Source organism: Lonchura striata, chromosome 6, assembly GCF_050655825.1.
Source record: "Lonchura striata isolate lonStrDom1 chromosome 6, ASM5065582v1, whole genome shotgun sequence".
Classification (NCBI taxonomy): Eukaryota; Metazoa; Chordata; class Aves; order Passeriformes; family Estrildidae; genus Lonchura; species Lonchura striata.
In genome coordinates, this window is record NC_140708.1 from 1,214,557 (window position 1) to 1,242,114 (window position 27,558).

Sequence of the window (27,558 nt, forward strand, 5' to 3'; positions counted from 1 at the left end):
TCCTTATATTGAAGTTTGGACCCCAGACCGAAGTTGTCCCCTCCGCAAAGTTGTGCTGCCCTGATAGACCCAAGGGAGCCCTACAAACTGACATCAGCAACCTGGACTGGTGAGTTTTCTTTCCCAGGGAAAATGGCCAAAGCATGTGCCCAGGGGCCCCAAGCACAGGGCTGGGACCTGACTGCAGAGAATCCTTATATTGAAGTTTGGACCCCAGACCGAAGTTGTCCCCTCCGCAAAGTTGTGCTGCCCTGATAGACCCAAGGGAGCCCTACAAACTGACATCAGCAACCTGGACTGGTGAGTTTTCTTTCCCAGAAAAAATGGCCAAAGGATGTGCCCAGGGGCCCCTGGCACTGGGTTGGGGCCTGCCTGGAAAGAATCCTTATATCGAAGGATGGAATCCAGACCGAAGTTGTCCCCTCCTCATAGTTGTGCTGCCCTGATAGACCCAAGGGAGCCCTACAAACTGACATCAGCAACCTGGACTGGTGAGTTTTCTTTCCCAGGGAAAATGGCCAAAGCATGTGCCCAGGTGCCCGTGGCCCTGGGTTGGGTCCTGACTGCAAATAATACTTATATCGAAGGATGGATCGCAGACCGAAGTTGTCCCCTCCTCAAAGTTGTACTGCCCTGAAGACCCAAGGGAGCCCTACAAACTGACATCAGCAACCTGGACTGGTGAATTTTCTTTCCCAGGGAAAATGGCCAAAGGATGTGCCCAGGGGCCCCTGGCCCTGGGCTCGGACCTGACTGCAAATAATCCTTATATCGAAGGATGGACCCCAGACCGAAGTTGTCCCCTCCTCAAAGTTGTGCTGCCCTGATGGATCTAAGGGAGCCCTACAAACTGACATCAGCAACCTGGACTGGTGTGTTTTCTTTCCCAGGGAAAATGGCCAAAGGATGTGCCCAGGGGCCCCTGGCACAGGGCTGGGGCCTGAATGCAAAAAATCCTTATATCGAAGGATGGACCCCAGACCAAAGTTGTCCCCTCCTCAAAGTTCTGCTGTCCTGATAGACCCAAGGGAGCCCTACAAACTGACATCAGCAACCTGGACTGGTGAGTTTTCTTTCCCAGGGAAAATGGCCAAAGGATGTTCCCAGGGGCCCCTGGCACTGGGCTGGGGCCTGAATGAAAATAATCCTTATATCGAAGAATGGATCGCAGACTGAAATTGTCCCCATCTCATACTTGTGCTGCCCTGATAGACCCAAGGGAGCCCTACAAACTGACATCAGCAACCTGGACTGGTGAATTTTCTTTCCCAGGGAAAATGGCCAAAGGATGTGCCCAGGGGCCCCTGGCACTGGGCTCGGGCCTGAATGCAAAGAATCCTTATATCGAAGGATGGATCACAGACCGAAGTTGTCCCCTCCTCAAAGTTGTGCTGCCCTGAAGACCCAAGGGAGCCCTACAAACTGACATCAGCAACCTGGACTGGTGAATTTTCTTTCCCAGGGAAAATGGCCAAAGGATGTGCCCAGGGGCCCCTGGCCCTGGGCTCGGACCTGACTGCAAATAATCCTTATATCGAAGGATGGACCCCAGACCGAAGTTGTCCCCTCCTCAAAGTTGTGCTGCCCTGATGGATCTAAGGGAGCCCTTCAAACTGACATCAGCAACCTGGACTGGTGTGATTTCTTTCCCATGGAAAATGGCCAAAGGATGTGCCCAGGGGCCCCTGGCACTGGGCTGGGATCTGACTGTAGAGAATCCTTATATCGAAATTTGGACCCCCAACCGAAGTTGTCCCCTCCTCATAGTTGTGCTGCCCTGATTGACCCAAGGAAGCCCTACAAACTGACATCAGCAACCTGGACTGGTGAGTTTTCTTTCCCAGGGTAAATGGCCAAAGGATGTTCCCAGGGGTCCCTGGCACTGGGCTCGGACCTGACTGCAAGAAATCCTTATATCGAAGGATGGATCGCAGACCAAAGTTGTCCCCTCCTCAAATTTCTGCTTCCCAGATAGACCCAAGGGAGCCCTACAAAGTGACATCAGGAACCTGGACTGGTGAATTTTCTTTCCCAGGGAAAATGGCCAAAGCATGTGCCCAGGGGCCCCAAGCACAGGGCTGGGACCTGACTGCAGAGAATCCTTATATTGAAGTTTGGACCCCAGACCGAAGTTGTCCCCTCCGCAAAGTTGTGCTGCCCTGATAGACCCAAGGGAGCCCTACAAACTGACATCAGCAACCTGGACTGGTGAGTTTTCTTTCCCAGGGAAAATGGCCAAAGGATGTGCCCAGGGGCCCCTGGCACTGGGTTGGGGCCTGCCTGGAAAGAATCCTTATATCGAAGGATGGAATCCAGACCGAAGTTGTCCCCTCCTCATAGTTGTGCTGCCCTGATAGACCCAAGGGAGCCCTACAAACTGACATCAGCAACCTGGACTGGTGAGTTTTCTTTCCCAGGGAAAATGGCCAAAGCATGTGCCCAGGTGCCCGTGGCCCTGGGTTGGGGCCTGACTGCAAATAATCCTTATATCGAAGGATGGATCGCAGACCGAAGTTGTCCCCTCCTCAAAGTTGTACTGCTCTGAAGACCCAAGGGAGCCCTACAAACTGACATCAGCAACCTGGACTGGTGAATTTTCTTTCCCAGGGAAAATGGCCAAAGGATGTGCCCAGGGGCCCCTGGCCCTGGGCTCGGACCTGACTGCAAATAATCCTTATATCGAAGGATGGACCCCAGACCGAAGTTGTCCCCTCCTCAAAGTTGTGCTGCCCTGATGGATCTAAGGGAGCCCTACAAACTGACATCAGCAACCTGGACTGGTGTGTTTTCTTTCCCAGGGAAAATGGCCAAAGGATGTGCCCAGGGGCCCCTGGCACAGGGCTGGGGCCTGACTGCAAAAAATCCTTATATCGAAGGATGGACCCCAGACCAAAGTTGTCCCCTCCTCAAAGTTCTGCTGTCCTGATAGACCCAAGGGAGCCCTACAAACTGACATCAGCAACCTGGACTGGTGAGTTTTCTTTCCCAGGGAAAATGGCCAAAGGATGTTCCCAGGGGCCCCTGGCACTGGGCTGGGGCCTGAATGAAAATAATCCTTATATCGAAGAATGGATCGCAGACTGAAATTGTCCCCATCTCATACTTGTGCTGCCCTGATAGACCCAAGGGAGCCCTACAAACTGACATCAGCAACCTGGACTGGTGAATTTTCTCTCCCAGGGAAAATGGCCAAAGGATGTGCCTAGGGGCCCCTGGCCCTGGGCTGGGGCCTGACTGCAAAGAATCCCTATATCGAAGGATGGATCGCAGACCAAAATTGTCCCCACCTCAAATTTCTGCTTCCCAGATAGACCCAAGGGAGCCCTACAAACTGACATCAGCAACCTGGACTGGTGAATTTTCTTTCCCAGGGAAAATGGCCAAAGGATGTGCCCCGTGGCCCGTGGCACTGGGCTGAGGCCTGACTGCAAAGAATCCCTATATCGAAGGATGGTTCGCAGACCAAAGTTGTCCCCTCCTCAAATTTCTGCTGCCCAGATAGACCCAAGGGAGCCCTACAAAGTGACATCAGCAACCTGGACTGGTGAGTTTTCTTTCCCAGGGAAAATGGCCAAAGGATGTGCCCTGGGGCCCCTGGCCCTGGGCTCGGGCCTGACTGTAAAGAATCCCTCTATCGAAGGATGGATCACAGACCAAAGTTGTCCCCTCCTCAATGTTGTACTGCCCTGAAGACCCAAGGGAGCCCTACAAACTGACATCAGCAACCTGGACTGGTGAATTTTCTTTCCCAGGGAAAATGGCCAAAGGATGTGCCCAGGGGCCCCTGGCCCTGGGCTCGGACCTGACTGCAAATAATCCTTATATCGAAGGATGGACCCCAGACCGAAGTTGTCCCCTCCTCAAAGTTGTGCTGCCCTGATGGATCTAAGGGAGCCCTACAAACTGACATCAGCAACCTGGACTGGTGTGTTTTCTTTCCCAGGGAAAATGGCCAAAGGATGTGCCCAGGGGCCCCTGGCACAGGGCTGGGGCCTGACTGCAAAAAATCCTTATATCGAAGGATGGACCCCAGACCAAAGTTGTCCCCTCCTCAAAGTTCTGCTGTCCTGATAGACCCAAGGGAGCCCTACAAACTGACATCAGCAACCTGGACTGGTGAGTTTTCTTTCCCAGGGAAAATGGCCAAAGGATGTTCCCAGGGGCCCCTGGCACTGGGCTGGGGCCTGAATGAAAATAATCCTTATATCGAAGAATGGATCGCAGACTGAAATTGTCCCCATCTCATACTTGTGCTGCCCTGATAGACCCAAGGGAGCCCTACAAACTGACATCAGCAATCTGGACTGGTGAATTTTCTCTCCCAGGGAAAATGGCCAAAGGATGTGCCTAGGGGCCCCTGGCCCTGGGCTGGGGCCTGAATGCAAATAATCCCTATATCGAAGGATGGATCGCAGACCAAAATTGTCCCCACCTCAAATTTCTGCTTCCCAGATAGACCCAAGGGAGCCGTACAAACTGACATCAGCAACCTGGACTGGTGAATTTTCTTTCCCAGGGAAAATGGCCAAAGGATGTGCCCCGTGGCCCGTGGCACTGGGCTGAGGCCTGACTGCAAAGAATCCCTATATCGAAGGATGGTTCGCAGACCAAAGTTGTCCCCTCCTCAAATTTCTGCTGCCCAGATAGACCCAAGGGAGCCCTACAAACTGACATCAGCAACCTGGACTGGTGAGTTTTCTTTCCCAGGGAAAATGGCCAAAGGATGTGCCCTGGGGCCCCTGGCCCTGGGCTCGGGCCTGACTGTAAAGAATCCCTCTATCGAAGGATGGATCACAGACCAAAGTTGTCCCCTCCTCAAACTTGTGCTGCCCTGAAGACCCAAGGGAGCCGTACAAACTGACATCAGCAACCTGGACTGGTGAATTTTCTTTCCCAGGGAAAATGGCCAAAGGATGTGCCCAGGGGCCCCTGGCACTGGGCTGGGATCTGACTGTAGAGAATCCTTATATCGAAGTTTGGACCCCCAACCGAAATTGTCCCCTCCTCATAGTTGTGCTGCCCTGATTGACCCAAGGAAGCCCTACAAACTGACATCAGCAACCTGGACTGGTGAGTTTTCTTTCCCAGGGTAAATGGCCAAAGGATGTTCCCAGGGGTCCCTGGCACTGGGCTCGGACCTGACTGCAAGAAATCCTTATATCGAAGGATGGACCCCAGACCGAAGTTGTCCCCTCCTCAAATTTCTGCTTCCCATATAGACCCAAGGGAGCCCTACAAACTGACATCAGCAACCTGGACTGGTGAGTTTTCTTTCCCAGGGAAAATGGCCAAAGGATGTGCCCAGGGGCCCCTGGCACTGGGCTGGGGCCTGACTGCAAAGAATCCCTATATCGAAGGATGGATCGCAGACCAAAGTTGTCCCCTCCTCAAATTTCTGCTTCCCAGATAGACCCAAGGGAGCCCTACAAAGTGACATCAGGAACCTGGACTGGTGAATTTTCTTTCCCAGGGAAAATGGCCAAAGCATGTGCCCAGGGGCCCCAAGCACAGGCTGGGACCTGACTGCAGAGAATCCTTATATTGAAGTTTGGACCCCAGACCGAAGTTGTCCCCTCCGCAAAGTTGTGCTGCCCTGATAGACCCAAGGGAGCCCTACAAACTGACATCAGCAACCTGGACTGGTGAGTTTTCTTTCCCAGGGAAAATGGCCAAAGCATGTGCCCAGGGGCCCCAAGCACAGGGCTGGGACCTGACTGCAGAGAATCCTTATATTGAAGTTTGGACCCCAGACCGAAGTTGTCCCCTCCGCAAAGTTGTGCTGCCCTGATAGACCCAAGGGAGCCCTACAAACTGACATCAGCAACCTGGACTGGTGAGTTTTCTTTCCCAGGGAAAATGGCCAAAGGATGTGCCCAGGGGCCCCTGGCACTGGGTTGGGGCCTGCCTGGAAAGAATCCTTATATCGAAGGATGGAATCCAGACCGAAGTTGTCCCCTCCTCATAGTTGTGCTGCCCTGATAGACCCAAGGGAGCCCTACAAACTGACATCAGCAACCTGGACTGGTGAGTTTTCTTTCCCAGGGAAAATGGCCAAAGCATGTGCCCAGGTGCCCGTGGCCCTGGGTTGGGTCCTGACTGCAAATAATCCTTATATCGAAGGATGGATCGCAGACCGAAGTTGTCCCCTCCTCAAAGTTGTACTGCCCTGAAGACCCAAGGGAGCCCTACAAACTGACATCAGCAACCTGGACTGGTGAATTTTCTTTCCCAGGGAAAATGGCCAAAGCATGTGCCCAGGAGCCCCAAGAACAGGGCTGGGACCTGACTGCAAAGAATCCCTATATCGAAGGATGGATCACAGGCCAAAATTGTCCGCTCCTCAAATTTCTGCTGCCCAGATAGACCCAAGGGAGCCCTATAAACTGACATCAGCAACCTGGACTGGTGAGTTTCCTTTCCCAGGGAAAATGGCCAAATGATGTGCCCAGGGGCCCCTGGCACTGGGCTGGGGCCTGAATGCAAATAATCCTTATATCGAAGAATGGATCGCAGACTGATGTTGTCCCCATCTCATACTTGTGCTGCCCTGATAGACCCAAGGGAGCCCTACAAACTGACATCAGCAACCTGGACTGGTGAATTTTCTTTCCCAGGGAAAATGACCAAAGGATGTGCCTAGGGGCCCCTGGCCCTGGGCTGGGGTCTGACTGCAAAGAATCCCTATATTGAAGGATGGATCGCAGACCAAAATTGTCCCCACCTCAAATTTCTGCTTCCCAGATAGACCCAAGGGAGCCCTACAAACTGACATCAGCAACCTGGACTGGTGAATTTTCTTTCCCAGGGAAAATGGCCAAAGTATGTGCCCCGTGGCCCGTGGCACTGGGCTGAGGCCTGACTGCAAAGAATCCCTATATCCAAGGATGGTTCGCAGACCAAAGTTGTCCCCTCCTCAAATTTCTGCTTCCCAGATAGACCCAAGGGAGCCCTAAAAAGTGACATCAGCAACCAGGACAGGTGAGTTTTCTTTCAAAGGGAAAATGGCCAAAGGATGTGCCCTGGGGCCCCTGGCCCTGGGCTCGGGCCTGACTGTAAAGAATCCTTCTATCGAAGGATGGATCACAGACCAAAGTTGTCCCCACCTCAAACTTGTGCTGACCTGATAGACCCAAGGGAGCCCTACAAAGTGACATCAGCAACCTGGACTGGTGAATTTTCTCTCCCAGGGAAAATGGCCAAAGGATGTGCCCAGGGGCCCCAGGCACTGGGCTCGGGCGTGACTGTAAAGAATCCTTATATCGAAGGATGGACCCCAGACTGAAGTTGTCCCCATCTCATACTTGTGCTGCCCTAATAGACCCAAGGGAGGCCTACAAACTGACATCAGCAACCTGGACTGGTGAATTTTCTTTCCCAGGGAAAATGGCCAAAATATGTGCCCAGGAGCCCCAAGAACAGGGCTGGGGCCTGAATGCAAAGAATCCCTATATCGAAGGATGGATCACAGGCCAAAATTGTCCGCTCCTCAAATTTCTGCTGCCCAGATAGACCCAAGGGAGCCCTATAAACTGACATCAGCAACCTGGACTGGTGAGTTTCCTTTCCCAGGGAAAATGGCCAAATGATGTGCCCAGGGGCCCCTGGCCCCTGGCTGGGACCTGACTGCGTAGTATCCTTATATCGAAGGATGGATCGCAGACCAAAATTGTCCCCACCTCAAATTTCTGCTTCCCAGATAGACCCAAGGGAGCCGTACAAACTGACATCAGCAACCTGGACTGGTGAGTTTTCTTTCCCAGGGAAAATGGCCAAAGGATGTGCCCTGGGGCCCCTGGCACTGGGCTGGGGCCTGAATGCAAATAATCCTTATAACGAAGGATGGACCCCAGACCGAAGTTGTCCCCTCCGCAAAGTTGTGCTGCCCAGATAGACCCAAGGGAGCCCTACAAACTGACATCAGCAACCTGGACTGGTGAATTTTCTTTCCCAGGGAAAATGGCCAAAGGATGTGCCCAGGGGCCCCAGGCACTGGGCTCAGACCTGAATGCCAAAAATCCTTATATCGAAGGATGGACCCCAGACCAAAGTTGTCCCCTCCTCAAAGTTTTGCTGCCCTGATAGACCCAAGGGAGCCCTACAAACTGACATCAGCAACCTGGACTGGTGAGTTTTCTTTCCCAGGGAAAATGGCCAAAGCATGTGCCCAGGGGCCCCTGACCCCGGGCTGGGGCCTGACTGCGAAGAATCCTTATATCGAAGAATGGATCGCAGACCGAAGTTGTCCCCTCCTCAAAGTTGTGCTTCCCAGATAGACCCAAGGAAGCCCCACAAACTGACATCAGCAACCTGGACTGGTGAGTTTTCTTTCCCAGGGAAAATGGCTAAAGGTTGTGCCCAGGGGCCCCTGGCTCTGGGCTCGGGCCTGAATGCAAATAATCCTTATATCGAAGGATGGATCGCAGACTGAAGTTGTGCCCATTTCATACTTGTGCTGCCCTAATAGACCCAAGGGAGGCCTACAAACTGACATCAGCAACCTGGACTGGTGAATTTTCTTTCCCAGGGAAAATGGCCAAAGTATGTGCCCAGGAGCCCTAAGAACAGGGCCGGGACCTGACTGCAAAGAATCCCTATATCGAAGGATGGATCACAGGCCAAAATTGTCCCCTCCTCAAATTTCTGCTGCCCAGATAGACCCAAGGGAGCCCTATAAACTGACATCAGCAACCTGGACTGGTGAGTTTCCTTTCCCAGGGAAAATGGCCAAATGATGTGCCCAGGGGCCCCTGGCCCCTGGCTGGGACCTGACTTCGTAGTGTCCTTATATCGAAGGATGGATCACAGACCAAAGTTGTCCCCTCCTCAAAATTGTGCTGCCCTGAAGACCCAAGAGAGCCCTACAAACTGACATCAGCAACCTGGACTGGTGAGTTTTCTTTCCCAGGGAAAATGGCCAAAGGATGTGCCCAGGGGCCCCTGGCACTGGGATGGGCCATGACTGCAAAAAATCCTTATATCGAAGGATGGACCCCAGACCGAAGTTGTCCCCTCCTCAAAGTTGTGCTGCCCTGATAGACCCATGGGAGCCCTACAAACTGACATCTGCAACCTGGACTGGTGAGTTATTTTTCGCAGGGAAAATGGCCAAAGGATGTGCCCAGGGGCCCCTTACCCCGGGCTGGGGCCTGAATGCAAAGAATCCTTATATCGAAGGATGGACCCCAGACCAAAGTTGTCCCCTCCTCAAAATTCTGCTGCCCTGATAGACCCAAGGGAGCCCTACAAACTGACATCAGCAACCTGGACTGGTGAGTTTTCTTTCCCAGGGAAAATGGCCAAAGCATATGCCCAGGGGCCCCTGGCACAGGGCTGGGGCCTGACCTCAAAGAATCCTTATATCGAAGGATGGATCGCAGACCGAAGTTGTCCCCTCCTCAAATTTCTGCTTTCCATATAGACCCAAGGGAGCCCTACAAACTGACATCAGCAACCTGGACTGGTGAGTTTCCTTTCCCAGGGAAAATGGCCAAAGGATGTGCCCAGGGGCCCCTGACCCCGGGCTGGGGCGTGACTGCGAAGAATCCTTATATCGAAAAATGGATCGCAGACCGAAGTTGTACCTTCCTCAAAGTTGTGCTGCCCTGATAGACCCAAGGGAGCCCTACAAACTGACATCAGCAACCTGGACTGGTGAGTTTTCTTTCCCAGGGAAAATGGCCAAAGGATGTGCCCAGGGGCCCCAAGCACAGGCCTCGGACCTGACTGCAAAGAATCCTTATATCGAAGGATGGAATCCAGACCGAAGTTGTCCCCTCCTCAAAGTTGTGCTGCCCTGATAGACCCAAGGGAGCCCTACAAACTGACATCAGCAACCTGGACTGGTGAGTTTTCTTTCCCAGGGAAAATGGCCAAAGCATGTGCCCAGGGGCCCCTGGCACTGGGCTGGGGCCTGACTGCAAAGAATCCCTATATCGAAGGATGGATCACAGACCGAAGTTGTCCCCTCCTCAAATTTCTGCTGCCCAGATAGACCCAAGGGAGCCCTACAAAGTGACATCAGGAACCTGGACTGGTGAGTTCTCTTTCCCAGGGAAAATTGCCAAAGGATGTGCCCAGGGGCCCCTGGCACTAGGCTGGGGCCTGAATGCAAATAATCCTTATATCGAAGGATGGATCGCAGACCGAAGTTGTCCCCTCCTCAAATTTCTGCTTCCCAGATAGACCCAAGGGAGCCCTACAAACTGACATCAGCAACCTGGACTGGTGAGTTTTCTTTCCCAGGGAAAATGGCCAAAGGATGTGCCGAGGGGCCCCTGGCACTGGGCTGGGGCCTGAATGAAAATAATCCTTATATCGAAGGATGGAATCCAGACCGAAGTTGTCCCCATCTCATAGTTGTGCTGCCCTGATAGACCCAAGGGAGCCTTACAAACTGACATCAGCAACCTGGACTGGTGAGTTTTCTTTCCCAGGGAAAATGGCCAAAGGATATGCCCAGGGGCCCCTGGCACAGGGCTGGGGCCTGAATGCAAATAATCCTTATATCGAAGGATGGATCGCAGACCGAAGTTGTCCCCTCCTCAAAGTTGTGCTGCCCTGAAGACCCAAGGGAGCCCTACAAACTGACATCAGCAACCTGGACTGGTGAATTTTCTTTCCCAGGGAAAATGGCCAAAGGATGTGCCCAGGGGCCCCTGTCTCTGGGCTCGGACCTGACTGCAAATAATCCTTATATCGAAGGATGGACCCCAGACCGAAGTTGTTCCCTCCTCAAAGTTGTGCTGCCCTGATTGACCCAAGGAAGCCCTACAAACTGACATCAGCAACCTGGACTGGGGAGTTTTCTTTCCCAGGGTATATGGCCAAAGGATGTTCCCAGGGGTCCCTGGCACTGGGCTCGGACCTGACTGCAAGAAATCCTTATATCGAAGGATGGACCCCAGACCGAAGTTGTCCCCTCCTCAAATTTCTGCTTCCCATATAGACCCAAGGGAGCCCTACAAACTGACATCAGTAACCTGGACTGGTGAGTTTTCTTTCCCAGGGAAAATGGCCAAAGCATGTGCCCAGTGGCCCCAAGCACAGGGCTGGGACCTGACTGCAGAGAATCCTTATATTGAAGTTTGGACCCCAGACCGAAGTTGTCCCCTCCGCAAAGTTGTGCTGCCCTGATAGACCCAAGGGAGCCCTACAAACTGACATCAGCAACCTGGACTGGTGAGTTTTCTTTCCCAGGGAAAATGGCCAAAGCATGTGCCCAGGGGCCCCTGGCACTGGGCTGGGACCTGACTGGAAAGAATCCTTATATCGAAGGATGGAATCCAGACCGAAGTTGTCCCCTCCTCATAGTTGTGCTTCCCAGATAGACCCAAGGGAGTTCTACAAACTGACATCCGCAACCTGGACTGGTGAGTTTTCTTTCCCAGGGAAAATGGCCAAAGGATGTGCCCAGGGGCCCCAGGCACTGGGCTCGGACCTGAATGCAAAAAATCCTTATATCGAAGAATGGACCCCAGACCGAAGTTGTCCCCTCCTCAAAGTTGTGCTGCCCTGATAGACCCAAGGGAGCCCTACAAACTGACATCAGCAACCTGGACTGGTGAGTTTTCTTTCCCAGGGAAAATGGCCAAAGGATGTGCCCAGGGGCCCCTGGAACTGGGCTGGGGCCTGAATGCAAATAATCCTTATATCGAAGGATGGATCGCAGACCGAAGTTGTCCCCTCCTCAAGGTTGTGCTGCCCTGAAGACCCAAGGGAGCCCTACAAACTGACATCAGCAACCTGGACTGGTGAATTTTCTTTCCCAGGGAAAATGGCCAAAGGATGTGCCCAGGGGCCCCTGGCCCTGGGCTCGGACCTGACTGCAAGAAATCCTTATATCGAAGGATGGACCCCCGACCGAAGTTGTCCCCTCCTCAAAGTTGTGCTGCCCTGATGGATCTAAGGGAGCCCTACAAACTGACATCAGCAACCTGGACTGGTGTGTTTTCTTTCCCAGGGAAAATGGCCAAAGGATGTGCCCAGGGGTCCCTGGCACAGGGCTGGGGCCTGACTGCAAAAAATCCTTATATCGAAGGATGGACCCCAGACCAAAGTTGTCCCCTCCTAAAAGTTCTGCTGCCCTGATAGACCCAAGGGAGCCCTACAAACTGACATCAGCAACCTGGACTGGTGAGTTTTCTTTCCCAGGGACAATGGCCAAAGCATGTGCCCAGGGGCCCCTGACCCCGGGCTGGGGCCTGACTGCGAAGAATCCTTATATCGAAGGATGGATCGCAGACCGAAGTTGTCCCCTCCTCAAAGTTGTGCTGCCCTGATAGACCCAAGGGAGCCCTACAAACTGACATCAGCAACCTGGACTGGTGAGTTTTCTTTCCCAGGGAAAATGGCCAAAGGATGTGCCCAGGGGCCCCTGGCACTGGGCTGGGGCCTGAATGCAAATAATCCTTATATCGAAGAATGGATCGCAGACTGAAGTTGTCCCCATCTCATACTTGTGCTGCCCTGATAGACCCAAGAGAGCCCTACAAACTGACATCAGCAACCTGGACTGGTGAATTTTCTCTCCCAGGGAAAATGGCCAAAGGACGTGCCTAGGGGCCCCTGGCCCTGGGCTGGGGCCTGAATGCAAATAATCCCTATATCGAAGGATGGATCGCAGACCAAAATTGTCCCCACCTCAAATTTCTGCTTCCCAGATAGACCCAAGGGAGCCCTACAAACTGACATCAGCAACCTGGACTGGTGAATTTTCTCTCCCACGGAAAATGGCCAAAGGACGTGCCTAGGGGCCCCTGGCCCTGGGCTGGGGCCTGAATGCAAATAATCCCTATATCGAAGGATGGATCGCAGACCAAAATTGTCCCCACCTCAAATTTCTGCTTCCCAGATAGACCCAAGGGAGCCCTACAAACTGACATCAGCAACCTGGACTGGTGAATTTTCTTTCCCAGGGAAAATGGCCAAAGTATGTGCCCCGTGGCCCGTGGCACAGGGCTGGGGCCTGACTGCAAAGAATCCCTATATCCAAGGATGGACCCCAGACCGAAGTTGTCCCCTCCTCAAATTTCTGCTTCCCAGATAGACCCAAGGGAGCCCTACAAAGTGACATCAGCAACCTGGACTGGTGAGTTTTCTTTCCCAGGGATAATGGCCAAAGGATGTGCCCTGGAGCCCCTGGCCCTGGGCTCGGGCCTGACTGTAAAGAATCCCTCTATCGAAGGATGGATCACAGACCAAAGTTGTCCCCACCTGAAACTTGTGCTGACCTGATAGACCCAAGGGAGCCCTACAAACTGACATCAGCAACCTGGACTGGTGAATTTTCTCTCCCAGGGAAAATGGCCAAAGGATGTGCCCAGGGGCCCCAGGAACTGGGCTCGGGAGTGACTGTAAAGAATCCTTATATCGAAGGATGGACCCCAGACTGAAGTTGTCCCCATCTCATACTTGTGCTGCCCTAATAGACCCAAGGGAGGCCTACAAACTGACATCAGCAACCTGGACTGGTGAATTTTCTTTCCCAGGGAAAATGGCCAAAGGATGTGCCCAGGAGCCCCAAGAACAGGGCTGGGACCTGACTGCAAAGAATCCCTATATCGAAGGATGGACCACAGGCCAAAATTGTCCGCTCCTCAAATTTCTGCTGCCCAGATAGACCCAAGGGAGCCCTATAAACTGACATCAGCAACCTGGACTGGTGAGTTTCCTTTCCCAGGGAAAATGGCCAAATGATGTGCCCAGGGGCCCCTGGCACTGGGCTGGGACCTGAATGCAAATAATCCTTATATCGAAGAATGGATCGCAGACTGAAGTTGTCCCCATCTCATACTTGTGCTGCCCTGATAGACCCAAGGGAGCCCTACAAACTGACATCAGCAACGTGGACTGGTGAATTTTCTTTCCCAGGGAAAATGACCAAAGGATGTGCCTAGGGGCCCCTGGCCCTGGGCTGGGGCCTGACTGCAAAGAATCCCTATATTGAAGGATGGATCGCAGACCAAAATTGTCCCCACCTCAAATTTCTGCTTCCCAGTTAGACCCAAGGGAGCCTTACAAACTGACATCAGCAACCTGGACTGGTGAATTTTCTTTCCCAGGGAAAATGGCCAAAGGATGTGCCCCGTGGCCCGTGGCACTGGGCTGAGGCCTGACTGCAAAGAATCCCTATATCGAAGGATGGTTCGCAGACCAAAGTTGTCCCCTCCTCAAATTTCTGCTTCCCAGATAGACCCAAGGGAGCCCTACAAAGTGACATCAGCAACCTGGACTGGTGAATTTTCTTTCCCAGGGAAAATGGCCAAAGGATGTGCCCAGGGGCCCCTGGCCCTGGGCTCGGGCCTGACTGTAAAGGATCCCTCTATCGAAGGATGGATCACAGACCGAAGTTGTCCCCACCTCAAACTTGTGCTGACCTGATAGACCCAAGGGAGCCCTACAAAGTGACATCAGCAACCTGGACTGGTGAATTTTCTCTCCCAGGGAAAATGGCCAAAGGATGTGCCCAGGGGCCCCAGGCACTGGGCTCGGGCGTGACTGTAAAGAATCCTTATATCGAAGGATGGACCCCAGACTGAAGTTGTCCCCATCTCATACTTGTGCTGCCCTAATAGACCCAAGGGAGGCCTACAAACTGACATCAGCAACCTGGACTGGTGAATTTTCTTTCCCAGGGAAAATGGCCAAAGTATGTGCCCAGGAGCCCCAAGAACAGGGCTGGGACCTGACTGCAAAGAATCCCTATATCGAAGGATGGATCACAGGCCAAAATTGTCCGCTCCTCAAATTTCTGCTGCCCAGATAGACCCAAGGGAGCCCTATAAAATGACATCTGCAACCTGGACTGGTGAGTTTCCTTTCCCAGGGAAAATGGCCAAATGATGTGCCCAGGGGCCCCTGGCCCCTGGCTGGGACCTGATGCGTAGTATCCTTATATCGAAGGATGGATCGCAGACCAAAATTGTCCCCACCTCAAATTTCTGCTTCCCAGATAGACCCAAGGGAGCCCTACAAACTGACATCAGCAACCTGGACTGGGGAGTTTTCTTTCCCAGTGAAAATGGCCAAAGGATGTGCCCAGGGGCCCCAGGCACTGGGCTCGGACCTGAATGCAAAAAATCCTTATATCGAAGGATGGACCCCAGACCGAAGTTGTCCCCTCCTCAAAGTTGTGCTGCCCTGATAGACCCAAGGGAGCCCTACAAACTGACATCAGCAACCTGGACTGGTGAGTTTTCTTTCCCAGGGAAAATGGCCAAAGCATGTGCCCAGGGGCCCCTGGCACTGGGGTGGGGCCTGAATGCAAAAAATCCTTATAACGAAGGATGGACCCCAGACCGAAGTTGTCCCCTCCTCAAAGTTGTGCTGCCCAGATAGACCCAAGGGAGCCCTACAAACTGACATCAGCAACCTGGACTGGTGAGTTTTCTTTCCCAGGGAAAATGGCCAAAGCATGTGCCGAGGGGCCCCTGGCACTGGGGTGGGGCCTGAATGCAAAAAATCCTTATATCGAAGGATGGACCCCAGACCGAAGTTGTCCCCTCCTCAAAGTTGTGCTGCCCAGATAGACCCAAGGGAGCCCTACAAACTGACATCAGCAACCTGGACTGGTGAGTTTTCTTTCCCAGGGAAAATGGCCAAAGCATGTGCCGAGGGGCCCCTGTCACTGGGGTGGGGCCTGAATGCAAAAAATCCTTATATCGAAGGATGGACCCCAGACCAAAGTTGTCCCCTCCTCAAAGTTTTGCTGCCCTGATAGACCCTAGGGAGCCCTACAAACTGACATCAGCAACCTGGACTGGTGAGTTTTCTTTCCCAGGGAAAATGGCCAAAGGATGTGCCCAGGGGCCCCTGACCCCCGGCTGGGGCCTGACTGCGAAGAATACTTATATCGAAGAATGGATCGCAGACCGAAGTTGTCCCCTCCTCAAAGTTGTGCTGCCCTGATAGACCCAAGGAAGCCCTACAAACTGACATCAGCAACCTGGACGGGTGAGTTTTCTTTCCCAGGGAAAATGGCTAAAGGTTGTGCCCAGGGGCCCCTGGCACTGGGCTCGGGCCTGAATGCAAATAATCCTTATATCGAAGGATGGATCGCAGAACAAAGTTGTCCCCATTTCATACTTGTGCTGCCCTAATAGACCCAAGGGAGGCCTACAAACTGACATCAGCAACCTGGACTGGTGAATTTTCTTTCCCAGGGAAAATGGCCAAAGTATGTGCCCAGGAGCCCCAAGAACAGGGCTGGGACCTGACTGCAAAGAATCCCTATATCGAAGGATGGATCACAGGCCAAAATTGTCCGCTCCTCAAATTTCTGCTGCCCAGATAGACCCAAGGGAGCCCTATAAACTGACATCAGCAACCTGGACTGGTGAGTTTCCTTTCCCAGGGAAAATGGCCAAAGGATGTGCCCAGGGGCCCCTGGCCCCTGGCTGGGACCTGACTGCGTAGTATCCTTATATCGAAGGATGGATCACAGACCGAAGTTGTCCCCTCCTCAAAGTTGTGCTGCCCTGAAGACCCAAGGGAGCCCTACAAACTGACATCAGCAACCTGGACTGGTGAATTTTCTTTCCCAGGGAAAATGACCAAAGGATGTGCCTAGGGGCCCCTGGCCCTGGGCTGGGGCCTGACTGCAAAGAATCCCTATATTGAAGGATGGATCGCAGACCAAAATTGTCCCCACCTCAAATTTCTGCTTCCCAGATAGACCCAAGGGAGCCTTACAAACTGACATCAGCAACCTGGACTGGTGAATTTTCTTTCCCAGGGAAAATGGCCAAAGGATGTGCCCCGTGGCCCGTGGCACTGGGCTGAGGCCTGACTGCAAAGAATCCCTATATCGAAGGATGGTTCGCAGACCAAAGTTGTCCCCTCCTCAAATTTCTGCTTCCCAGATAGACCCAAGGGAGCCCTACAAAGTGACATCAGCAACCTGGACTGGTGAATTTTCTTTCCCAGGGAAAATGGCCAAAGGATGTGCCCTGGGGCCCCTGGCCCTGGGCTCGGGCCTGACTGTAAAGAATCCCTCTATCGAAGGATGGATCACAGACCAAAGTTGTCCCCACCTCAAACTTGTGCTGACCTGATAGACCCAAGGGAGGCCTACAAACTGACATCAGCAACCTGGACTGGTGAATTTTCTCTCCCAGGGAAAATGGCCAAAGGATGTGCCCAGGGGCCCCAGGCACTGGGCTCGGGCGTGACTGTAAAGAATCCTTATATCGAAGGATGGACCCCAGACTGAAGTTGTCCCCATCTCATACTTGTGCTGCCCTAATAGACCCAAGGGAGGCCTACAAACTGACATCAGCAACCTGGACTGGTGAATTTTCTTTCCCAGGGAAAATGGCCAAAGTATGTGCCCAGGAGCCCCAAGAACAGGGCTGGGACCTGACTGCAAAGAATCCCTATATCGAAGGATGGATCACAGGCCAAAATTGTCCGCTCCTCAAATTTCTGCTGCCCAGATAGACCCAAGGGAGCCCTATAAACTGACATCTGCAACCTGGACTGGTGAGTTTCCTTTCCCAGGGAAAATGGCCAAATGATGTGCCCAGGGGCCCCTGGCCCCTGGCTGGGACCTGACTGCGTAGTATCCTTATATCGAAGGATGGATCGCAGACCAAAATTGTCCCCACCTCAAATTTCTGCTTCCCAGATAGACCCAAGGGAGCCCTACAAACTGACATCAGCAACCTGGACTGGGGAGTTTTCTTTCCCAGTGAAAATGGCCAAAGGATGTGCCCAGGGGCCCCAGGCACTGGGCTCGGACCTGAATGCAAAAAATCCTTATATCGAAGGATGGACCCCAGACCGAAGTTGTCCCCTCCTCAAAGTTGTGCTGCCCTGATAGACCCAAGGGAGCCCTACAAACTGACATCAGCAACCTGGACTGGTGAGTTTTCTTTCCCAGGGAAAATGGCCAAAGCATGTGCCCAGGGGCCCCTGGCACTGGGGTGGGGCCTGAATGCAAAAAATCCTTATAACGAAGGATGGACCCCAGACCGAAGTTGTCCCCTCCTCAAAGTTGTGCTGCCCAGATAGACCCAAGGGAGCCCTACAAACTGACATCAGCAACCTGGACTGGTGAGTTTTCTTTCCCAGGGAAAATGGCCAAAGCATGTGCCGAGGGGCCCCTGGCACTGGGGTGGGGCCTGAATGCAAAAAATCCTTATATCGAAGGATGGACCCCAGACCAAAGTTGTCCCCTCCTCAAAGTTTTGCTGCCCTGATAGACCCTAGGGAGCCCTACAAACTGACATCAGCAACCTGGACTGGTGAGTTTTCTTTCCCAGGGAAAATGGCCAAAGGATGTGCCCAGGGGCCCCTGACCCCGGGCTGGGGCCTGACTGCGAAGAATACTTATATCGAAGAATGGATCGCAGACCGAAGTTGTCCCCTCCTCAAAGTTGTGCTGCCCTGATAGACCCAAGGAAGCCCCACAAAGTGACATCAGCAACCTGGACTGGTGAGTTTTCTTTCCCAGGGAAAATGGCTAAAGGTTGTGCCCAGGGGCCCCTGGCACTGGGCTCGGGCCTGAATGCAAATAATCCTTATATCGAAGGATGGATCGCAGACCAAAGTTGTACCCATTTCATACTTGTGCTGCCCTAATAGACCCAAGGGAGGCCTACAAACTGACATCAGCAACCTGGACTGGTGAATTTTCTTTCCCAGGGAAAATGGCCAAAGTATGTGCCCAGGAGCCCCAAGAACAGGGCTGGGACCTGACTGCAAAGAATCCCTATATCGAAGGATGGATCACAGGCCAAAATTGTCCGCTCCTCAAATTTCTGCTGCCCAGATAGACCCAAGGGAGCCCTATAAACTGACATCAGCAACCTGGACTGGTGAGTTTCCTTTCCCAGGGAAAATGGCCAAATGATGTGCCCAGGGGCCCCTGGCCCCTGGCTGGGACCTGACTGCGTAGTATCCTTATATCGAAGGATGGATCACAGACCGAAGTTGTCCCCTCCTCAAAGTTGTGCTGCCCTGAAGACCCAAGGGAGCCCTACAAACTGACATCAGCAACCTGGACTGGTGAGTTTTCTTTCCCAGGGAAAATGGCCAAAGGATGTGCCCAGGGGCCCCTGGCACAGGGCTGGGGCCTGACTGCAAAAAATCCTTATATCGAAGGATGGACCCCAGACCGAAGTTGTCCCCTCCTCAAATTTCTGCTGCCCAGATAGACCCAAGGGAGCCGTTCAAAGTGACATCAGGAACCTGGACTGGTGAGTTTTCTTTCCCAGGGAAAATGGCCAAAGGATGTGCCCTGGAGCCCCTGGCCCTGGGCTCGGGCCTGACTGTAAAGAATCCCTCTATCGAAGGTTGGATCACAGACCAAAGTTGTCCCCACCTGAAACTTGTGCTGACCTGATAGACCCAAGGGAGCCCTACAAACTGACATCAGCAACCTGGACTGGTGAATTTTCTCTCCCAGGGAAAATGGCCAAAGGATGTGCCCAGGGGCCCCAGGCACTGGGCTCGGGCGTGACTGTAAAGAATCCTTATATCGAAGGATGGACCCCAGACTGAAGTTGTCCCCATCTCATACTTGTGCTGCCCTAATAGACCCAAGGGAGGCCTACAAACTGACATCAGCAACCTGGACTGGTGAATTTTCTTTCCCAGGGAAAATGGCCAAAGGATGTGCCCAGGAGCCCCAAGAACAGGGCTGGGACCTGACTGCAAAGAATCCCTATATCGAAGGATGGATCACAGGCCAAAATTGTCCGCTCCTCAAATTTTTGCTGCCCAGATAGACCCAAGGGAGCCCTATAAACTGACATCAGCAACCTGGACTGGTGAGTTTCCTTTCCCAGGGAAAATGGCCAAAGGATGTGCCCAGGGGCCCCTGGCACTGGGCTGGGACCTGAATGCAAATAATCCTTATATCGAAGAATGGATCGCAGACTGAAGTTGTCCCCATCTCATACTTGTGCTGCCCTGATAGACCCAAGGGAGCCCTACAAACTGACATCAGCAACGTGGACTGGTGAATTTTCTTTCCCAGGGAAAATGACCAAAGGATGTGCCTAGGGGCCCCTGGCCCTGGGCTGGGGCCTGACTGCAAAGAATCCCTATATTGAAGGATGGATCGCAGACCAAAATTGTCCCCACCTCAAATTTCTGCTTCCCAGATAGACCCAAGGGAGCCCTACAAAGTGACATCAGCAACCTGGACTGGTGAGTTTTCTTTCCCAGGGAAAATGGCCAAAGGATGTGCCCTGGGGCCCCTGGCCCTGGGCTCGGGCCTGACTGTAAAGAATCCCTCTATCGAAGGATGGATCACAGACCGAAGTTGTCCCCACCTCAAACTTGTGCTGACCTGATAGACCCAAGGGAGCCCTACAAAGTGACATCAGCAACCTGGACTGGTGAATTTTCTCTCCCAGGGAAAATGGCCAAAGGATGTGCCCAGGGGCCCCAGGCACTGGGCTCGGGCGTGACTGTAAAGAATCCTTATATCGAAGGATGGACCCCAGACTGAAGTTGTCCCCATCTCATACTTGTGCTGCCCTAATAGACCCAAGGGAGGCCTACAAACTGACATCAGCAACCTGGACTGGTGAATTTTCTTTCCCAGGGAAAATGGCCAAAGTATGTGCCCAGGAGCCCCAAGAACAGGGCTGGGGCCTGAATGCAAAGAATCCCTATATCGAAGGATGGATCACAGGCCAAAATTGTCCGCTCCTCAAATTTCTGCTGCCCAGATAGACCCAAGGGAGCCCTATAAAGTGACATCTGCAACCTGGACTGGTGAGTTTCCTTTCCCAGGGAAAATGGCCAAATGATGTGCCCAGGGGCCCCTGGCCCCTGGCTGGGACCTGATGCGTAGTATCCTTATATCGAAGGATGGATCGCAGACCAAAATTGTCCCCACCTCAAATTTCTGCTTCCCAGATAGACCCAAGGGAGCCCTACAAACTGACATCAGCAACCTGGACTGGGGAGTTTTCTTTCCCAGTGAAAATGGCCAAAGGATGTGCCCAGGGGCCCCAGGCACTGGGCTCGGACCTGAATGCAAAAAATCCTTATATCGAAGGATGGACCCCAGACCGAAGTTGTCCCCTCCTCAAAGTTGTGCTGCCCTGATAGACCCAAGGGAGCCCTACAAACTGACATCAGCAACCTGGACTGGTGAGTTTTCTTTCCCAGGGAAAATGGCCAAAGCATGTGCCCAGGGGCCCCTGGCACTGGGCTGGGACCTGACTGGAAAGAATCCTTATATTGAAGGATGGAATCCAGACCGAAGTTGTCCCCTCCTCATAGTTGTGCTGCCCAGATAGACCCAAGGGAGCCCTACAAACTGACATCAGCAACCTGGACTGGTGAGTTTTCTTTCCCAGGGAAAATGGCCAAAGCATGTGCCGAGGGGCCCCTGGCACTGGGATGGGGCCTGAATGCCAAAAATCCTTATATCGAAGGATGGACCCCAGACCAAAGTTGTCCCCTCCTCAAAGTTTTGCTGCCCTGATAGACCCTAGGGAGCCCTACAAACTGACATCAGCAACCTGGACTGGTGAGTTTTCTTTCCCAGGGAAAATGGCCAAAGGATGTGCCCAGGGGCCCCTGACCCCGGGCTGGGGCCTGACTGCGAAGAATACTTATATCGAAGAATGGATCGCAGACCGAAGTTGTCCCCTCCTCAAAGTTGTGCTGCCCTGATAGACCCAAGGAAGCCCTACAAACTGACATCAGCAACCTGGACTGGTGAGTTTTCTTTCCCAGGGAAAATGGCTAAAGGTTGTGCACAGGGGCCCCTGGCACTGGGCTCGGGCCTGAATGCAAATAATACTTATATCGAAGGATGGATCACAGACCAAAGTTGTCCCCATTTCATACTTGTGCTGCCCTAATAGACCCAAGGGAGGCCTACAAACTGACATCAGCAACCTGGACTGGTGAATTTTCTTTCCCAGGGAAAATGGCCAAAGTATGTGCCCAGGAGCCCCAAGAACAGGGCTGGGACCTGACTGCAAAGAATCCCTATATCGAAGGATGGATCACAGGCCAAAATTGTCCGCTCCTCAAATTTCTGCTGCCCAGATAGACCCAAGGGAGCCCTATAAACTGACATCAGCAACCTGGACTGGTGAGTTTCCTTTCCCAGGGAAAATGGCCAAAGGATGTGCCCAGGGGCCCCTGGCCCCTGGCTGGGACCTGACTGCGTAGTATCCTTATATCGAAGGATGGATCACAGACCGAAGTTGTCCCCTCCTCAAAGTTGTGCTGCCCTGAAGACCCAAGGGAGCCCTACAAACTGACATCAGCAACCTGGACTGGTGAATTTTCTTTCCCAGGGAAAATGGCCAAAGGATGTGCCCCGTGGCCCGTGGCACTGGGCTGAGGCCTGACTGCAAAGAATCCCTATATCGAAGGATGGTTCGCAGACCAAAGTTGTCCCCTCCTCAAATTTCTGCTTCCCAGATAGACCCAAGGGAGCCCTACAAAGTGACATCAGCAACCTGGACTGGTGAATTTTCTTTCCCAGGGAAAATGGCCAAAGGATGTGCCCTGGGGCCCCTGGCCCTGGGCTCGGGCCTGACTGTAAAGAATCCCCCTATCGAAGGATGGATCACAGACCAAAGTTGTCCCCACCTCAAACTTGTGCTGACCTGATAGACCCAAGGGAGCCCTACAAAGTGACATCAGCAACCTGGACTGGTGAATTTTCTCTCCCAGGGAAAATGGCCAAAGGATGTGCCCAGGGGCCCCAGGCACTGGGCTCGGGCGTGACTGTAAAGAATCCTTATATCGAAGGATGGACCCCAGACTGAAGTTGTCCCCATCTCATACTTGTGCTGCCCTAATAGACCCAAGGGAGGCCTACAAACTGACATCAGCAACCTGGACTGGTGAATTTTCTTTCCCAGGGAAAATGGCCAAAGTATGTGCCCAGGAGCCCCAAGAACAGGGCTGGGACCTGACTGCAAAGAATCTCTATATCGAAGGATGGATCACAGGCCAAAATTGTCCGCTCCTCAAATTTCTGCTGCCCAGATAGACCCAAGGGAGCCCTATAAACTGACATCTGCAACCTGGACTGGTGAGTTTCCTTTCCCAGGGAAAATGGCCAAATGATGTGCCCAGGGGCCCCTGGCCCCTGGCTGGGACCTGACTGCGTAGTATCCTTATATCGAAGGATGGATCGCAGACCAAAATTGTCCCAACCTCAAATTTCTGCTTCCCAGATAGACCCAAGGGAGCCCTACAAACTGACATCAGCAACCTGGACTGGGGAGTTTTCTTTCCCAGTGAAAATGGCCAAAGGATGTGCCCAGGGGCCCCAGGCACTGGGCTCGGACCTGAATGCAAAAAATCCTTATATCGAAGGATGGACCCCAGACTGAAGTTGTCCCCTCCTCAAAGTTGTGCTGCCCTGATAGACCCAAGGGAGCCCTACAAACTGACATCAGCAACCTGGACTGGTGAGTTTTCTTTCCCAGGGAAAATGGCCAAAGGATGTGCCCAGGGGCCCCTGACCCCGGGCTGGGGCCTGACTGCGAAGAATACTTATATCGAAGAATGGATCGCAGACCGAAGTTGTCCCCTCCTCAAAGTTGTGCTGCCCTGATAGACCCAAGGAAGCCCCACAAACTGACATCAGCAACCTGGACTGGTGAGTTTTCTTTCCCAGGGAAAATGGCTAAAGGTTGTGCCCAGGGGCCCCTGGCACTGGGCTCGGGCCTGAATGCAAATAATCCTTATATCGAAGGATGGATCGCAGACCAAAGTTGTCCCCATTTCATACTTGTGCTGCCCAGATAGACCCAAGGGAGCCCTACAAACTGACATCAGCAACCTGGACTGGTGAATTTTCTTTCCCAGGGAAAATGGCCAAAGTATGTGCCCAGGAGCCCCAAGAACAGGGCTGGGACCTGACTGCAAAGAATCCCTATATCGAAGGATGGATCACAGGCCAAAATTGTCCGCTCCTCAAATTTCTGCTGCCCAGATAGACCCAAGGGAGCCCTATAAACTGACATCAGCAACCTGGACTGGTGAGTTTCCTTTCCCAGGGAAAATGGCCAAATGATGTGCCCAGGGGCCCCTGGCCCCTGGCTGGGACCTGACTGCGTAGTATCCTTATATCGAAGGATGGATCACAGACCGAAGTTGTCCCCTCCTCAAAGTTGTGCTGCCCTGAAGACCCAAGGGAGCCCTACAAACTGACATCAGCAACCTGGACTGGTGAGTTTTCTTTCCCAGGGAAAATGGCCAAAGGATGTGCCCTGAGGCCCCTGGCACAGGGCTGGGGCCTGACTGCAAAAAATCCTTATATCGAAGGATGGACCCCAGACCAAAGTTGTCCCCTCCTAAAAGTTCTGCTGCCCTGATAGACCCAAGGGAGCCCTACAAACTGACATCAGCAACCTGGACTGGTGAGATTTCTTTCCCAGGGACAATGGCCAAAGCATGTGCCCAGGGGCCCCTGACCCCGGGCTGGGGCCTGACTGCGAAGAATCCTTATATCGAAGAATGGATCGCAGACCGAAGTTGTCCCCTCCTCAAAGTTGTGCTGCCCTGATAGAGCCAAGGGAGCCCTACAAACTGACATCAGCAACCTGGACTGGTGAGTTTTCTTTCCCAGGGAAAATGGCCAAAGGATGTGCCCAGGGGCCCCTGGCACTGGGCTGGGGCCTGAATGCAAATAATCCTTATATCGAAGAATGGATCGCAGACTGAAGTTGTCCCCATCTCATACTTGTGCTGCCCTGATAGACCCAAGGGAGCCCTACAAACTGACATCAGCAACCTGGACTGGTGAATTTTCTCTCCCAGGGAAAATGGCCAAAGGACGTGTCTAGGGGCCCCTGGCCCTGGGCTGGGGCCTGAATGCAAATAATCCCTATATCGAAGGATGGATCGCAGACCAAAATTGTCCCCACCTCAAATTTCTGCTTCCCAGATAGACCCAAGGGAGGCCTACAAACTGACATCAGCAACCTGGACTGGTGAATTTTCTTTCCCAGGGAAAATGGCCAAAGTATGTGCCCCGTGGCCCGTGGCACTGGGCTGAGGCCTGACTGCAAAGAATCCCTATATCCAAGGATGGACCCCAGACCGAAGTTGTCCCCTCCTCAAATTTCTGCTTCCCAGATAGACCCAAGGGAGCCGTTCAAAGTGACATCAGGAACCTGGACTGGTGAGTTTTCTTTCCCAGGGAAAATGGCCAAAGGATGTGCCCTGGAGCCCCTGGCCCTGGGCTCGGGCCTGACTGTAAAGAATCCCTCTATCGAAGGATGGATCACAGACCAAAGTTGTCCCCACCTGAAACTTGTGCTGACCTGATAGACCCAAGGGAGCCCTACAAACTGACATCAGCAACCTGGACTGGTGAATTTTCTCTCCCAGGGAAAATGGCCAAAGGATGTGCCCAGGGGCCCCAGGCACTGGGCTCGGGCGTGACTGTAAAGAATCCTTATATCGAAGGATGGACCCCAGACTGAAGTTGTCCCCATCTCATACTTGTGCTGCCCTAATAGACCCAAGGGAGGCCTACAAACTGACATCAGCAACCTGGACTGGTGAATTTTCTTTCCCAGGGAAAATGGCCAAAGTATGTGCCCAGGAGCCCCAAGAACAGGGCTGGGACCTGACTGCAAAGAATCCCTATATCGAAGGATGGACCACAGGCCAAAATTGTCCGCTCCTCAAATTTCTGCTGCCCAGATAGACCCAAGGGAGCCCTATAAACTGACATCAGCAACCTGGACTGGTGAGTTTCCTTTCCCAGGGAAAATGGCCAAATGATGTGCCCAGGGGCCCCTGGCACTGGGCTGGGACCTGAATGCAAATAATCCTTATATCGAAGAATGGATCGCAGACTGAAGTTGTCCCCATCTCATACTTGTGCTGCCCTGATAGACCAAAGGGAGCCCTACAAACTGACATCAGCAACCTGGACTGGTGAATTTTCTTTCCCAGGGAAAATGACCAAAGGATGTGCCTAGGGGCCCCTGGCCCTGGGCTGGGGCCTGAATGCAAATAATCCCTATATTGAAGGATGGATCGCAGACCAAAATTGTCCCCACCTCAAATTTCTGCTTCCCAGATAGACCCAAGGGAGCCTTACAAACTGACATCAGCAACCTGGACTGGTGAATTTTCTTTCCCAGGGAAAATGGCCAAAGGATGTGCCCCGTGGCCCGTGGCACAGGGCTGAGGCCTGACTGCAAAGAATCCCTATATCGAAGGATGGTTCGCAGACCAAAGTTGTCCGCTCCTCAAATTTCTGCTGCCCAGATAGACCCAAGGGAGCCCTACAAAGTGACATCAGCAACCTGGACTGGTGAATTTTCTTTCCCAGGGAAAATGGCCAAAGGATGTGCCCTGGGGCCCCTGGCCCTGGGCTCGGGCCTGACTGTAAAGAATCCCTGTATCGAAGGATGGATCACAGACCAAAGTTGTCCCCACCTCAAACTTGTGCTGACCTGATAGACCCAAGGGAGCCCTACAAAGTGACATCAGCAACCTGGACTGGTGAATTTTCTCTCCCAGGGAAAATGGCCAAAGGATGTGCCCAGGGGCCCCAGGCACTGGGCTCGGGCCTGACTGTAAAGAATCCTTATATCGAAGGATGGACCCCAGACTGAAGTTGTCCCCATCTCATACTTGTGCTGCCCTAATAGACCCAAGGGAGGCCTACAAACTGACATCAGCAACCTGGACTGGTGAATTTTCTTTCCCAGGGAAAATGGCCAAAGTATGTGCCCAGGAGCCCCAAGAACAGGGCTGGGACCTGACTGCAAAGAATCCCTATATCGAAGGATGGACCACAGGCCAAAATTGTCCGCTCCTCAAATTTCTGCTGCCCAGATAGACCCAAGGGAGCCCTATAAACTGACATCAGCAACCTGGACTGGTGAGTTTCCTTTCCCAGGGAAAATGGCCAAAGGATGTGCCCAGGGGCCCCTGGCACTGGGCTGGGACCTGAATGCAAATAATCCTTATATCGAAGAATGGATCGCAGACTGAAGTTGTCCCCATCTCATACTTGTGCTGCCCTGATAGACCAAAGGGAGCCCTACAAACTGACATCAGCGACCTGGACTGGTGAATTTTCTTTCCCAGGGAAAATGACCAAAGGATGTGCCTAGGGGCCCCTGGCCCTGGGCTGGGACCTGACTGCAAAGAATCCCTATATTGAAGGATGGATCGCAGACCAAAATTGTCCCCACCTCAAATTTCTGCTTCCCATATAGACCCAAGGGAGCCTTACAAACTGACATCAGCAACCTGGACTGGTGAATTTTCTTTCCCAGGGAAAATGGCCAAAGGATGTGCCCCGTGGCCCGTGGCACTGGGCTGAGGCCTGACTGCAAAGAATCCCTATATCGAAGGATGGTTCGCAGACCAATGTTGTCCGCTCCTCAAATTTCTGCTGCCCAGATAGACCCAAGGGAGCCCTACAAAGTGACATCAGCAACCTGGACTGGTGAATTTTCTTTCCCAGGGAAAATGGCCAAAGGATGTGCCCTGGGGCCCCTGGCCCTGGGCTCGGGCCTGACTGTAAAGAATCCCTCTATCGAAGGATGGATCACAGACCAAAGTTGTCCCCACCTCAAACTTGTGCTGACCTGATAGACC